At 39.8% G+C, this 16,319-nt stretch overlaps 1 protein-coding gene across 8 annotated transcripts in view; it reads right to left on the bottom strand.

Moving 5' to 3' along the window:
- The window catches only part of BCAS3 (BCAS3 microtubule associated cell migration factor), a 490,501-nt gene that overhangs the window by 55,184 nt on the left and 418,998 nt on the right, over nt 1-16,319 (bottom strand). The gene's annotated exons all lie outside the window — the stretch shown is intronic.

The following is a 16,319-nucleotide window of genomic DNA, read 5'->3' as shown; positions in this document are numbered from 1 at the left end:
CTTCAAACACAATAAAACAGGAAGTGCTAAAAGCCGTATAGCAGCTCACAAAGCCCACACAACCTTTTCAACAGGAAGAAAAAAATGTCACCCTGGGTAGTTTTGAACAGTTCAGAAAAACCATTTGGCAGCGTAATGTGTCTTTAATCTGCTCAATTCGCTTATTATAGAAAAGGGTAGAGGAATTTTAGAGCAGTAGCCAAAAATACTACAATGACATCTTCCCCTCAGAAAGTAAACTTACTTAAAGTGAATTAGTTTCTTCACCTTCAATATTTCAAAGCTGAAAGTACCTCCACCCCCAACAAGCTGCTGTAGTCCACCAACAAAGGTTGAACTGTTCAAATCCAGCACTAAAGAACCACTTGTCCAAATCACATCATGGAACATATTCAGCACTGCACGGAGGCTTGTTCCATTTTGTTTCTTTTAGAAGCAGTTCCTGTAATGCTTGCAGAGTTAGGTAAATAACAAATAGAAAGCAAAGCTTTTTATGTCTTTCATTGTACATCAAGAGGGAAAGCTACACTGAGGCACCAGGGAGATAAAACATCCAGGTATCCTTCTCCCTTAATCCTACTGCATACAAAGCTTGGCGTCTTGTGGGAAGCTAGAACAAAGAAGGGAAACGCTAAGTGGCCCAGCTAACATTGTTAGTGTACTACTGGAGAGAAAACCTCAGCAATGTTGACACCCCCAGGGGAAGAACATACCGGCTTGTAAAAAGTAGAATTTCCAATAGGAGGGCAGGGAGGTATTTGAGACCATCACAATCAAAGCTATTAGTTAGAAACAAACTGAATTCTGGGTCTGTATCTTGTCAATTTACTAAACTGCTTCTCAGGTTTGAAAACTCTTAGTACACAAGTTAATAGTCTAGCGATACTGTATATAACACAAAAAGTTAGCTTTGAAGACACGGTATCTCTCTTTCTATAGTAGTAACAGATAGGAATATTGAATAATGCTGGCTTCACTTAATGATACTGCTAATTTTCTCAGCACCACGGCTTTATATATTTGGCCGTTTAAACATAAGAACTTACAAAGGCAGTAAGTCAAATTTCGAGGTTACCTGCTAGTAGAAAAGCGAGCCAGGTGGTCACTGATTTCAAAGGGCTGATGCCTTAGGAAGATACAGCGTAGAACTTGTTGGCAAGCCTGTATTTCTCCTCCTGGCTGCTAGTACTACAGAGATGCTGGAGGAGGCCGACGAAGATAATATTAGGGGAATATAAGGAAATCAAGGCTGTCTGCTCTCAATATTCAATATCCATGAGTTAAAGACAGAGAGGTGCAAAAACCTTAATAGTATTTGTAGTTGAAATTAAAACTTTAAAAGAAACTTATAGTGAACAGTAATGTATGCAATGACATCTGGGACTGTAATCAGCAAACTGCTTTTAAGAGCTGCCAAAGAAAACAGCCAAATAACAAATCCACTTTACAGATCATCAATCTGGTCGGGCACTTGCCAAGGTAAATAGTACAAGGCTGAAGTTTGCGTTGCAAACCAGTGAGCTGGGAGTTTAGCAAGGCTTGTTTCCAGGACAGCAATGCAGGGGCAGGACCCATGTAGGTTTAACACACACAAAGTTCAACAGCGCAATGTTTAAAGGCAGGGACTTGGGGTGTGTGGAAAGAGATGAAAAATAACTCACATTAAAGAAAACGCCTCAGGTTATGTTAACTCGTTTTATGATGATAACCATTAAAACAATTATAATTCAAATACAAAAGCTCAGATAATGCAAAGTTGATGATAATACCACAGTTAGCAGCTTGGGCAGCATTTCATGACCATTCTAAACATAGGATTCTGAAAAAAATTAGTAGAAACTAACCTTTTATTTTCAAATGAGATAAAATCTGGCTCCAACTACCATATTTTACATTTTAAGGAAGAGGATATAAAACATCAAACGGTTGAATTTTTTTTCATTATGAATGCAAGAAAGATAATTTATGGCGGCTGCAAAACATTTATTTGAGAAATAAGGCCTCTATGTTCTGCATGCAATTTATAGGACTATAAAAGAAAGAAGTGAAACAAATGAAGCCATCAGATATGCATTTATGAATAATAATTTTAAATGCATTTTGTTAAAACAATTCCAACATTGGAGATCATTCCTCAGTTGGTTGGGAAGGGCTTAAAACGCAATCCCATATTGTTTAAAATTGTATGTGGGGCTGCATATGATGCTCAGGAGGAAGAGATGGGGACCCACCGCCAGACAGAACTGCCCTGAACTGCATGTCAAGAACGGCACAGAACAGGCGCACGCATGGTATTTCTATTTTTCAACCACGTCAGAGACAACTGTGTATTCATAGAGAAAATGGTTCCAGCTCTTCCCTCAGGTATGAATATTAAGTATCGGAGGGGTAGCCGTGTTAGTCTGGATCTGTAAAAGCAGTAAAGAGTCCTGCGGCACCTTATAGACTAACAGACGTATTGGAGCATCAGCATGGATGCATCTGATGAAGTGGGTATTCACCCACGAAAGCTCATGCTCCAATACGTCTGTTAGTCTATAAGGTGCCACAGGACTCTACTGCTTGTCTGAATATTAGTAATTTTACTGGATTCATACAGCTGTGTTGTAACAGTGACACAGAAAAGTCACCAGATGTGCCATATTGCACGTGGCTTCTTGAGTCCCCACCTCATTGTTAGCCAGAAATGAACCATCACCCTTCTTGCAAAATAAAATAACAATAATAATTGCAAATAAATGCTTTGATGATAAGTATATGCAATGTATACTGAATTTGTTCCAATATTTACTGCAAGAAGGACAATCACCGTAGCTGGTTAGTAGTATTGGTACACAGGGTGGGACAGTGGGAGCGAGTGTGAGATAAGCCCTTTTGTGCCTTCATGTTGTCACATGTCCAGGAGAACACTGTCAAATGGTGCTTACTATCAATCCACTGAATCAGTTCTTTTGAGACGGAGAAACTGATAAGTCTTTCTGTGATCAAAACTCCTTTGCCATTGGATCGCTTCCAACAACACTCAACCACAAGTAATAGTTTAATGCGGCAGGACCCCAGTTATTTTATCATTGATGCTTGTTTCTTAGCTATGAACTGTACCTCACTTTGATAGCTCCCTACATGTTTTCAGCTAATCAAATCATGATGAAGCATGGGAACAATTAGAACTGTAGTTTTAAATAACTAAGTGAATTCCACAGGCATGCACAATTCTGCTGCTGAGTCTTTCATGCTGATCAAGAGGGGTAGTATTTTTAAATAGCATATTCCCACAGAATGTGTGGACTGTGGGGTCAAACACCCAGCGGGTATTTCTGACTTGTCTACCTAAAATGTCTCAGTTGTCTCAGCTCGACAGAGCATTTTTCACTTTCGGTTGTGTATCAATGTTGCTGTGCGCCCTTTGAAGCCTGCTGCCTCCTGCACTAGAGAAGGCTGCATTTCATTGATGGTTGAAGTGATCTGTCCCTTGTAAGATTTGTCTTGTGCATACTCTGTATATTGGAGAGGATTGGCAACTATATTGGAAAGGACTAACTTCCCTTGTTTCAGGTCAAATTAGAAAACAGTGGGTCTTAGCTTCTTCTGGTGAGGCTATAGACTTCATTTATCTGGACATTTTCTATTTGTGGCTTGTTTTCTTTTATACTTAGGACTCTCTATTATACTGAAAAAAAAGCACCTTATACAATAATACAACAGAAACAGCTACCCTAAACAATGCCCTGCCTGAGGCTTGGCAAGATCAGTGACCTGCACTGTGAGGAACTGCCTGTGGCTAAAAACACTGATAAAAAGGATGTGTAACTCCTCATCATTATCCGTGATGGAAGCATAACTGCAGTTCTCACTGGAGGTCAGGACACACACAAAAACAAGCCTACATGTGTACTAGATTACAACAAACACATGCTCGAGATGGACTTGACAGATCAAATATTGGAATCATATGATGGCACATGGAAAAGTAGAGCTTTGTAAGGAAACGTAACTGAGAGTCCACATATTTGATTAGCAAGGTACAAAGCTTTTGTTGTATACCAAAAACGGCAAATAAAAGTCTATCATCATTTTTGGACATCCAGATGTGTTTAATTTCCAGCCTCATATATTGAAGCTGAAAAAGAGAAAAGTATGGCAATGACTGAAGAGTATAATGACATAAAAATGCTTCCTCCTAAACCAAAGAAGATTATGCACTCTCTCCTGCCTGAAATGGTAGGGCCTGCATGTCAGACACAGCACTTACTGTCTGTGCTGTACCTTAGCAGGGTTCACACATTGTTTGCCACATGGATCAGATTTTAATAATAAGACTGATTAATGAACAATTCTCCACACTTGTATCATTATAGAGATTGCTTTCCTTCCATTCACAATTGGACTGACCACCTTGCCTCCCATTGCTGACCACATAACATTCCTACAGCAATTACTTAACTGGAAACTAGGAGTAGATCTACTTCCATAGGACCAGCCAGCTTACCACAGATCATGGAGAAACATCTCTTTCTGGATGGGTGCTTTGAAATAAGCCGCTCATTGTATTGTCCATCTGAAAGCAGCAGCATGGGGAAAGGACAATGCTAACTCATGAAAGTAAACAACAACTACCGGGCTGCATAGAGAGGGTGCAACTGGGAAAGCACCGCCTACAGAGCTGTCTGAGTAATTATTGGATTTAAAGGCAGCAGATAGAACCGGGATGGCTTCATAAAGTATAGATTTCTTCATTGTTTGTTTTTAACATATATCAGGCAAGATAAAGTCCACATGTGCTATCTCTGGCTGACATTTCTGCTGCTGAGTCTTTCAAGCTGATCAAGAGGGATAATATTTTTAAATAGCATATTCCCACTTCCAAAGTTATTGCGAGGATTTGATACTATAGATCAGATCTTCTTGCTCTGAAAAGAACTGGGAATACTTAAGTGTTTATGTTGTGTGAGTGAGGCAGAAGTGTGTTCATTTCTACAAATGTTTGGAGAGAGAGGGGCAGAACTATACACGTCCAAGATTGCAATTTCTGTCTCTTTAGAAAACATTCCTATTTGACAGAGTGGTAGGCTTATTATGGGGCTCCCCAACATAATATCTGAGTATACACCTCACAAACAATGGATTTATCCTCACAGCATGCCTCTGAGGTAGTAGTATTATCTCTTTGCAAATGGAAAAACTGAAACACATCAAGATTAAGTTACATACCCAAAATCATCCAAGAAGCTTAAAGCTGAGCTAGGATTAAAACCTACATCTCCTGTGTCCTCGCCCAGTTCCTTAACCACAAGACTATTCTTCTAGGACATCTCATAGCTTTTCTGAAGTTATGATTGTATCTATGTAAGATCATCTTCATCCAATTATGAAAAGTACATTTGGCTCACAGGTCTCAAATTTTTGTATAATGGTTGAAGATTCAAATATAATGTTACTCCTGGTACTTTTGGAAAGGTTTCATCATGCTGATTCCAGCGTCTCACAACTTATTCTTCTGCTCCTGGGACATTATGTGCTGTATTATAGGTATTTATAAGATGCCTGTCACCTTGGTATCTGAGCACTGATATGATCTAAATAGTATAACGAAATGTTTAAAAGGAGTCCAGATGCATTTCATCTGATTACATATTTGGATTTGTTTATGCTTTGAGGTGATTTTTGTGATAATACGAATAGATACCAACAAAACCTTATTAAGTAGGAAAACTCCAGAGTGTGCTTAAGTTAACCAATAGATGCCTCTGGTAACCTCAAGGAAATGCACATTTTGTGTTTTGAAATGCAATATCATAAGTTCTCAAATCATAAAATCCCTGCAGGACAGGAGATTACTGCAAACCGTTTTAGCATGGAAGAGGTTAACCAAACAAGAAACGACACTAATAATCATCATACATAAACAAACACCTCTTACTGAGACAATCTTATTTGCATTGACGGAATAATTACTACTAAAAGAAAACCAAGCGACAAAGTAACTCACATTGATATGTACCTTAGAAGTCTACTCTAGTCGATGATTTTAAAGAACAGGCTTGGGCATGTGGCTCAGCAATTTTTAAAGAAGTCAGCCAGGAAGCAAAGCGTTTGTTTTTTCACTATTTTTGTGGCTCCCAATAAGGAAAAGGAGCAGGCTCCTCTCAGGTGCAACTTCTCCCCCTGATTCTTACATCAAAAATTAATTCTATAAGATTGCAGGAGACAATTCTTTATTTCAAATTTAGGGATATGGTCAGATTAAAAATCTTTTATTTAAACCAGGAGTTACTTTCAGTTATTAAAAAAATAAAATATACTTTTTACAATTCGCTCTTCATTTTTAGTAGTTCATTCATGGCTTGGACAACTAAAATAGACTAGTCAGTTTCACTAGTGTTTCTAGTCCGAGTCATTTCCTCAAACTGTAGCACAAAGCTGCAATGTTTGGGCTCCACACACTCCAGGGGAATGTTTCAATCCAACAAATAACCTTGTTTTCACTCAATTTATTTAAAATGAGAGATGGGAAAAATTGTACAAAGTGTTACAATACTGTTTTCTAGTTCTTTAGACTAACAAATCTAAAAACTGGCCATCTCTAACCTCAGAATGTCCCTTTAATTTAATTCTAAAGCTCATGAACTGCAGATATTCAGGAAATGAGGCCAATGTAATGACCCTGACTGGAAATATTCCTGTGTTCCAACACTGAGGAGCACGATGATAATACCTTTGTCCCATAATCCTGCCTTTGTGACTGCTGGGGAGAGAATAGCACCATATATTATTATTTTTTTGTACATAAATGTTTTTTAAAATGAAAAATGCAAGACACCCAAGAGTGTTTAATAAGCACATTATGTATGCTGGCTTGGTAAGATAGAATCGTTTGGTTTTGTCTCACAGTCCTTTTGGTTTCACCCAAACTGTTTGTGCAATGACACTCTACAATGAAGACACACACGACTGGGTGCATATATTGGAAAGTAAGAAGCAAGATATGGAAGGTTCGACTGGACATCTGCATACTTCAAGGGCATTTGGAGGCATGAGACTGCAGGGTTGTGAAATGCAGGTATCTAATACAACTGCACTTCTAGAAACATGTGGCTGATTTTTTTAGTTATGCTTTTGTACAAACAAGTCCTGCTTTGTGCAGTAATAACAAATACCCATGTCTAGCTTTATGATTCGGGACTCTCCCAGCAAAATTATTCTTGGGGGACCCCATGACCTCAGTCCTGCCTTCCTGCCCACAGACTCACTCCCATCTCTTCCTCTTCCGTATTCTAGCTCTGCTTAAGACAAAGCACAGCAACATCTAATGGAACACCAATCAATCTATAAAGCAGCAGACATCACAGTTGCTTCGCTACAGACTCTCTGTTGAGACTGCCAACCAGAATGCCAATTATTGTGAATTGTAATGTGGACTCCTATCCACAAAGGACCGGTCTGTGACACCAACTCAGTTTCTACAGGCCTGCAAACAGTTGTCAGATGGTAACAACTTTCATCATCACTTTGGCTCTCTATCCGATTACCAATCCCTTGGCCACCTGTGCTCTAACTAATATCTTAATGAAAGGCATTCTATAACTGAAAAAATATAAGACATCTAGGAGTGCTTAATAATCAATTAATACAAGCATCCAACAATGTTGGTTTTCATATCAGAATTCCACAGTCTTCCTGGTTTTGGTGAGACAGAACTGCTTTTCTTTGCCTTGCAGTCCTTTTGGTCTCATCCAAACACTGTCAGTTGGTTGCATCAATAGGTAGGATATTTAGTACAAAGACACTCTCTCCAAATAATATATGACTCTATAGACAGTCTCTTCAACATTTTGGTTGATATACTATCATCTAAATTGCTCCTGTGATACTATGGTGTGTTGTTCTGCTGCTCAAAAAGAAAAGAAAGAAAATGAAAAGAAAAGATCTATCAAATCCAAACTTCTAGATAAGTAACGATTAATGGACTTTGAATGTACATATGAGTTTTTGTTTCTTTTTAAAAAGTTTTTCCTCCTTCAGCTTTTGCTTATCTACGAGGAATACCAGGAATAAAGACAACATCTTATATTCAACATAGTAGAGAAGTGAACACCTAGTTCAAGAAACTGCTAATGGAATACAACTATTAAAACTACTTTGTATTTATATACTACCTTTAATCCAAAGAATGTTAAGTGAGTACAGGCATCCCCCTTTGCACAGACAGTGAAAATACGGCAGAGAGATTAGGTGACTTGCCGCAGGCCAACCAATGAATGGCAAAGAAGACGGAGGAGCCCTCATCCTGTGCTGTAGCCACTAGAAAAGATCATGCTGCCTCCCCACTGAGCAACAGGAAGGCTTCCTTACATGCTTGTTATCAAGTGTCTCAATTACAGTAGCTTTCAAAATACATTTTAAAAATGATATTTGTACCCATCTGTCTCTGAGGACAATTCAATCTTAGAGATGCTGCAATCACATGTGGAACAGAGCTCAGTTTTTTCATCTAACATGTTCTACATACAGTTCTAAGATTCCATGTTGTTTCTGCAAATGTTCACTTAATTATTTTTAAACCGATCAGCCATAAGATTCATCCAGTCACAACAATAGGGGAAAGGCACAGTCAAGAGACTGACGACAGTCAGATAAAGAGCCTTCCTGGGCTCATTAAATACTTGGTCAGACATTCACCAGGCACCATGCTCTTTAAAGATCAGTCTGTTTACTTCATAGACATCATTACTAATATTCAAGTGATATTTAAAATAAATAGGTTAGCAATGCATTTGATCTCATTGCTATATACAGTAGACTAAATTTCTGCATGCAGTGAACTATTCCCGGATTCCTTGACATCTTGATGCCTTCCATTATATTGTACAGATGCTATAAGCCAGTTGTTTTCAAACTTTTTTTCTGGTGACCCAGTTGAAGAAAACTGTTGATGCTTATGACCCAATGGGGCTGGGGATGAGGGGTTTGGGGTAAGTGGGGGGCTCAGGGCTGGGGCAAGGGGTTGAGGTGCAGGGCTGGAACATGGGCTTACCTCGGGCGGCTCCTGGTCAGTGGTACAGTGGGGATGCTAAAGCAGGCTTCCTGCCAGTCCTAGCTCTGTGGACTGCGCTGAGCCCTGGAAGCAGCCAGCAGCAGGTCTGGTTCCTTGGCGGAGGCACGCAAGCGGCTCCGCGTAGCTCTCACCTGCAGGAACTGGCCAATGGGAGTGCAGATCCAGTGCTTGGGGCAGAGGCAGTGCGCAGAGTCCCATGCCCCGCCCCCAGAAGCCGGACCTGCTTTTGGCTGCTTCCGGGGTGCAGCGCAGTGTCAGAACAGATAGGAACTAGCCTGCCTTAGCCAGGCTGCACCGCCAACAGGACTTTTAACGGCCCAGTCGGTGGTGCTGACTGGAGCTGCCGCAACCCAGTGCCTTCCATTCAACTGCAACCTGCAGTTTGAAAACCATTGCTGTAAACAGTGAGTGGACCAGAACCCCTGTTATGAACAGAGAATCACCATCCATATAACTATGGTTCCGATTCAGCAAAGCACTTAAGCAAGTGGCTAACTTGAAGCACATGCTTAAATCCACTCCTAGTCAGCAAAGAATGCTTACATGCTTCATACTCTGCTGAACTAGGGCCAGTGGTCCAGAGCCTCAGCTGATATAAACTGACATAGCTCCATGACTTCACTGGAGCTAAGCTGATCTATGCCAGCTGAGGATCTGGCCCAATATTCCTAAAAACTTACTTTTCACCATTTTACTTTCTTGCTGCTTAACATGAATGGGAAAAAGTCAAAAAGGTATCTGAACATATTATTTGCAAAATGAAACATGGCTCCCCGGGGTTTATTTTTTGATACTGCAGATACAAATCAGTGGATTCTTTTCAATGGAAGGCTTCACTTAGGGCTAGTCGGAGTATTTTGGAACATTCAAAATTTGGACCAAAAATGGAAATAATGTCCTGGACCTTTTTTTTTTTTTGTTTGTTTTTTTGCAGAATTTTTGTTCTATTTTTCACCCAGTTCTAGTATCATCGCACAATGCAAGTGACTTGGCTTTTTCTTTCCAATTTAAAATTAAAGGTAAGAAGTCGTTCTCATCTTGGTACAGTAACAAACTTACAATGTTGTTAGTGAGACGCTGAGGTTCTAATTGGTAAATACCACTGACCAAGTAAAGAGATTACAAGGCATTCTTTAACAGGGCTGACATCAGAGCGTTTTAAGCTGTCATCAAAGCATTTCACTGTTTTAAAAGCATGTGTGTCTGAGGGCTGAGTTCAGTGCTGGGGATAGGAACTGGACTGGTAGCCCTTATGTATGAAGGTTTCTATCCATAACACAGGTTAAAGGAGGAAGCAGCAATTCATGATTCCTCTACACTTCCCTGCCAATGAGCCTCAAACAGAGATGGGGGCACTCCCTCTATGGATGACAGTTCAGGCTTCCTGTTGTTTTGTTGCACAGTACAAACACAACTCAGCCAATGGGAATGTGATGTTTGTTGGCATACATTGCAGTTCATATGCTATAGCAGTCCTGCTACCAGGGCCTAACAAGGCATGAAACAGGTCCCTTACACCCCAACTGAAAAAAGCCCTTAATTCCACCCTTCGGTCTGTATCCTGTACGAATAAAAAAAGTGGAAATTAAATAATAGAAGAACAAATCAATAGTATATTTTAAATAAAAAAATCCTATCTGTATTTCTTCTCCTCCTGAAAGAGATGTAATCGTGTTATGGTTAAGGCACAAGACTGGGAGCCAGGAGATTAAGGTTCTCTTCCCGGCTCTGCTGCAGACTTGGGCAAGAAATTTAACCTCTGTGGGCCTTGATTTTCCTGAAGCCACACAAGGTACGTTTACAATGGAGCTGGAGATGTAATTTCCAGCTCAGGTAGATATACCTGTGCTTGCTCTGAAAACTTAAGTGTTGCCGCAGCGGATGGGCTAGTCACCCCAAGTACAATTCTGTCTGAACTTTAGGTACGTACTTGGGCAGCTAGTTCCTTCCCACTGCTTGCATCACCACAGCTATTGTTAATGTATATGCCTACCCAAACTGGAAATTACAGATCCAGCTCCAGTGTAGACACAAACACAGCAAGTTAGTGGCCTAGCCAGGAGTGGAACCCAGGCGTGAATGAATCACTGCCCCCAAACTTAAGTCATTAGGTCACGTTGACACTGCTGAAGGGCTCTCTTTTTTGTTGCCTTGCGCATGCCCTTTCCTTGTGCATCAAAGGAAAAGCTGAATATTTATTTAATTTGTGTTGTTTTTTCTAACTCTTTTAGTTTGTACCAAGAAGCCTTTTATGCTGTTTATTCTGGAACTACAGTACATGGCCACTAAACCCTTCTCATAATCAAAAATAAAAGTGGTTGGCCTAGCATTTGGTGTTGCTATTCAGGTGTTTCAGTATTTATTGATGTAACATTATTTTTAAGGGATAGACGTAAGTCATTGAAAGACTCCCATTGACCTCAATGGGATATGAATATAGCCCTATATGAAAAACAAACATTGAGATACTAAAGGGAGCCTGAACTTGTAGCTAATGCATCTTTGAACAAGGCCAAATTCTGCCTCACTTCCATTGACATCAACGTTTCCGAGGCAGAATCTGGGCCGTAAGAGCATTGTTGGCATTTCACTAATTCTCATGTGGCACAGCAGCAACCTTTCCCACTTCACAACGTATGTATCTTTGACACACTCCGCATAAAGAATGTAGCATGAAGAGAGATTAAAGTCACAGGACATTCAATCTTGCACTTTTCTGCTTTCTATAAGCTTTGATTAGTGCTGGGTAAGCCTAGGATTCATGTTGAGTTATCCAAGGGGAAGAAAAAATCCACAGGGCCCACAAGATATAAGCTCTAAGTAAGCTGCTCCTTAAAATTTTCAAACAAAGATGTATTAATCTTTTTAATTCAGAAAGGCTGTTTAGTAAAGGAGAACCTGAGATTTAAATGATGAGTCTAGTTTATAGAAATAGCTTCTGTGAAAAGGGAGGAAATTCAACCATATACACGTGACTGGCTTGGATTTTGGTGTCTAAAATTCTCTTGATTACTATATCTACATAAATGAACTTCATAATTAAACAGCCAGATGAAAATATAACTAAATATACACACAAAATCAATTACTGAGAACTAAATAATCCTCCTTAAACCACCACTTCTAGCAAGCCATCCCCAGTGCCAAGAGCCTTGCAATAAGATAAGCAAACTCCAGTTCTGTTGGACCAAAAAGGCAGGTGAGTCAGACATTTCAGGGGCTTTCATCAAGGATGCTGTGTCCTTAGACATACAAATCTAGGCCTTGATCCTGGAAAGGCCAGTGAATTGGACTATTCTTGTGCATAATGCTAAGTACATGTGAAAATCAGGGTCCTGCAGACCATTAGTGAGAGCTCAGTAGGTCTCAATTGTCAGGAGGGAGCATAAAGACAGAAATGGTCTAGATATTCTGGTTCTATAGCACTTAACAGATCAAAAACAATACCATGCATTGCACCAGAAATGAGCTGGAAATCACTGCAGTCTGTGAGGCACAGATGTAATACGTTCCACGGGAGAACAACATCGGATAACTAACGGGAAGCCCTTATACTGCACTAGCTGAAATAGAAGTCTTAACAGTATTATACTCTGGAGGTGACTATATTGTGGATAATATTATAGGCGATTTATTTACTTGTGCACCTTTGCTTACCACTTTGTGATTTCCAATGCCACAGCAGGTCTTTCCATTCCTATAATCCACTAAAGTTAAAAACAACCTAGCGACTGCTCCACCCCACGGCTCAAAACCCAAGGCTTTCAATGGACCTAAATGGAAAAGAAGCACGACAAGAATGTACCATACCTGCCTACGGGGAAGGTTATTGAAATTCATCAGTGGGCTAAAATTTGACTGTCTCTCTTCAATCCTTGAGCTTCAGTGTCTGATAGCATTAGCACAAGACTCTGACAATATCCTTCCAAAGCCACTGAGTGACTATTTTTTTATTAGTTTTCTTTCTGCCCCTTACTGTGCTTGAGAACCCCACTGGAATCTGGGATTCAGACAGAGGTTTTAGATTCAGGTGAGCATGGACCCAAAAGCCTAAGTGACCTAAACTGTAAATACCTGTCACGAGAGCCATCTCTTGGGAAACTGAATAAGCATGGCCTCACTTCTCTTTCTCACTCAACATATGATTTTTTTTATGCTAACTGTTGTGTATGAAATATACAATCTATAGGTATGTTTCCTAAAAGTGTTATTAAAATCACCAGAGTGAGAAACTAGTATTAGATACCAATGCCACTTATACAAGTCGAGTGAGATAATATCTTTTACTGGACTAACTTCTGTTGGTGGAAGAGTCAAGCTTTCGAGCTGAAGAAGGGTTCTGTGTAAGCACAAAAGCGTGTCGCTTTCACCAACAGAAACTGGTCCAATAAAAGATACCTTCTCTCTCTCATATCCTGGGACCAACAAGGCTATAACACTGCAAATACTAAAACAAGTCCACATACTCTATTTCTACCTCTCACTTATATCACTGCTTTGAAATCTTGTAAGTTACATTAAATATCCTCTACCTGAGGGGTTCAAAACAACATAGTTAGGGTTTAGATTTCTCATGGGTATATGGAGTTTCTCACATCCAGGTCAGGAGTTTAAATCCAACCCAGACTGGTAATGATGGAAAGTCATTAACATCTAATGGCCATTCAATGGCTTAGGAGGAATGAGCTGGTGACCTTGGTCCAGTTCCTAGTGAAAGTATCAAAAATACTAGCCCCCCACACCTTCAAACGTAAACCCCAACCCCCACTGTCACAACTGGGACTAATTGGCACTTTTGTTGGTGGTCTCAGTAAGGAGTCCAAGAGCTGAAAATTAACAAGGATTGAAGTCCACCCTCTCACCTCTAAGAGGTGGTTTCTCCTGGTCAAGGCTGAGGTAGAATGGACCACTTCAAGTACCGTGCCTGTTTCCTGGATAAGGAGAGAAATTCTGTTTGCAGTACTGTCAATCAGGCACCTTTTCATGAGCCCCAAATTCACTTACTTAAAAAAAATGCTACTCAAATCATCTGACACTTATTATACTTAAGAAACATAAAATAGAAAAGACAACCCCTCACTTTGCTTTCATTGCCAAAGTTCTGAAGTTTTTAGGCTTTTCGCTAACGATAAAGCCTCACTGGCTCTACTCCACTTTTTGAGATATTGCAGGAAACTCACAGAGAAATTATAATGTGGATCACAGCTGTGCAGTTTAAAGCTGCACAAGCCTCTAATTTAAAGGGTTTAAGCTAGACTAAACATTACCTTGACACACTGCAAAGTTGCAAACACTTTCCTCTTTCTTAAGAATGTGTTCTACATTAGCACAACTAACATGGAGATAGGAATGTGCCAATTTTATAGGAATTGGATGTTCACTTCTACATAAAAATCAATAGCACCAAAGTAATCTTATTGCTATGGGCATTAAACTTCTTTCTTGTGGCCTGCTCTGTTTCAAATTTTAGGTTGGCACTCAGTAAAAGGAAAAACTGAGGTACTGTATCTTTAAGATGTGTCCATATATCAATGCTCCATGCTGTGGTGGCTTTTCTGCCTGCTGCTCAAATTTGTCCAATTAGACACAGCCCCACAGGGTGGAATTTAGTGTGAAATGTGTCTGCTGATGTTCAAGAATTAACTAACACAGATATGCTGCTTAAAGGCTTGTAAGTGACAAGCAAAGAAACGCCTTCCCAGGACAAAAGAGGAGGCCTCTCTATTTAAAACCCCGGATCAGCCATTTAAGGGATTCCTAGTCTCAGCTAGGTAAAGTGTGTTAGCCACTGCTGCACTTCGCACCTCAAGCTGTGCTGTCTCACACCACTGACCCCTCAATGGCGACATAATTCTCAAGAAGAAGCCAGGATTATCTGTCTAAGAGTCTTACATGTGTCATGTAAGGTCAGGTGCCAACTGCAATGTAAATTAGTAGTTAAGAGTCTTGGTAGCTAGACAGACGCTGGGAGCCTCAATTAGAAAGAAAAGTCAGATTATAAGTAATTAAAAGACACACACACACAAATATGCTTCTGACGCTGAATACCTACACTGCCTCCAATGTATATTTTACTAAACTGCACATTCCACAGCATTTCCAGATCCTGACTGAAACATCCAGCATAGTTCTCCATGGAGACAAAAATCCCCAGCATGCTGGTGTCAAAAATGCCAGCAGGAGAATTATGGGAGCAGGACGCTTTTATTAGGTAGAGCTCACAATGAGTCATAATTTTTCCTTGCAAATGCAAAAAAATGGGGATTTTTTAAAGTTCTGCCATAAATAGATCTAATTGCTTTTATAAATAATAGTATAATGTAATTGCTTTAAAGAGGAAGAATGCCAGCTGAGCACTTCTTGGAGGAGCTTTCTATTATATCTCCATTATATAATATACATCATCACACATTACACTACACACTTACAGGGTGACTTCCACCCAAGGACCTCAAACTGCTTTATAGACATGCGTGATATGCAAGTATTTTTATTATTAGTCCCATTTTACAGCTGTGCAAACGGGTGCAGAGAAGTTAAATGACCTGCCCTAGGATATAAATTGAGTCTGCTGAAGATCCAGGAAGAGAAATCAGGAGTCCTGATTCCCTTCTCTAATGATTAATTCAGACTCCTGCCCTTATAAGAACCTTATTTTACGTAAACATATTTTAATTCATTTCTCAGAGCCCTATTCTGCAAACACTAATCAGGCACAGACAGTGATTCAGGAAAACATTCCTATTCAGGAAAGCATTTAAGCATGTGCTTAAGTTGAAGTCAATGGGGACCTACGCAAATGTGAGGCTGAAGCACGTGCTTAAGTGCTTTCCTCTATATGAACAGACTGAAGCACGTGTTTAAGTGCGTTTCTGAATTGGGGCCACAATGTTTGCTTTTGTGCGAAACCAATGGGTTTATTCATGGCAGCAAATGCTAAGGCCTATGGTTAGTGTTTGCAGGGTGCGGTCCGTACATTTTAACCAATATTAAAACACATGAAAAGCTACACATTTTGATTTCTTACTGAAGAGATCCAGGTTTGAAGAAGACATTCAATATTTTTAATTTTTATTTAAACTAAAAGACTGTAATGGGATCACAAGACTACAGTAGCAACTCCAGAATGGTTAGGAAACAATTAAGTAAACAGGCAATTCAATACCTAGGTCAGCACTCTAAAATCCTAGTGAAAATTCTTTTAGTTCTGCGTTTCAATTTTTTTTTGCTTTCAAATTATGAAATTCAGCAGGGCTTAAATGTA

The sequence above is a fragment of the Gopherus flavomarginatus genome, chromosome 19, assembly GCF_025201925.1.
Source record: "Gopherus flavomarginatus isolate rGopFla2 chromosome 19, rGopFla2.mat.asm, whole genome shotgun sequence".
NCBI classification, from domain to species: domain Eukaryota; kingdom Metazoa; phylum Chordata; order Testudines; family Testudinidae; genus Gopherus; species Gopherus flavomarginatus.
Note: the sequence above shows the minus strand (reverse complement) of the source record. Positions and strands in the feature narration are given on the sequence as shown.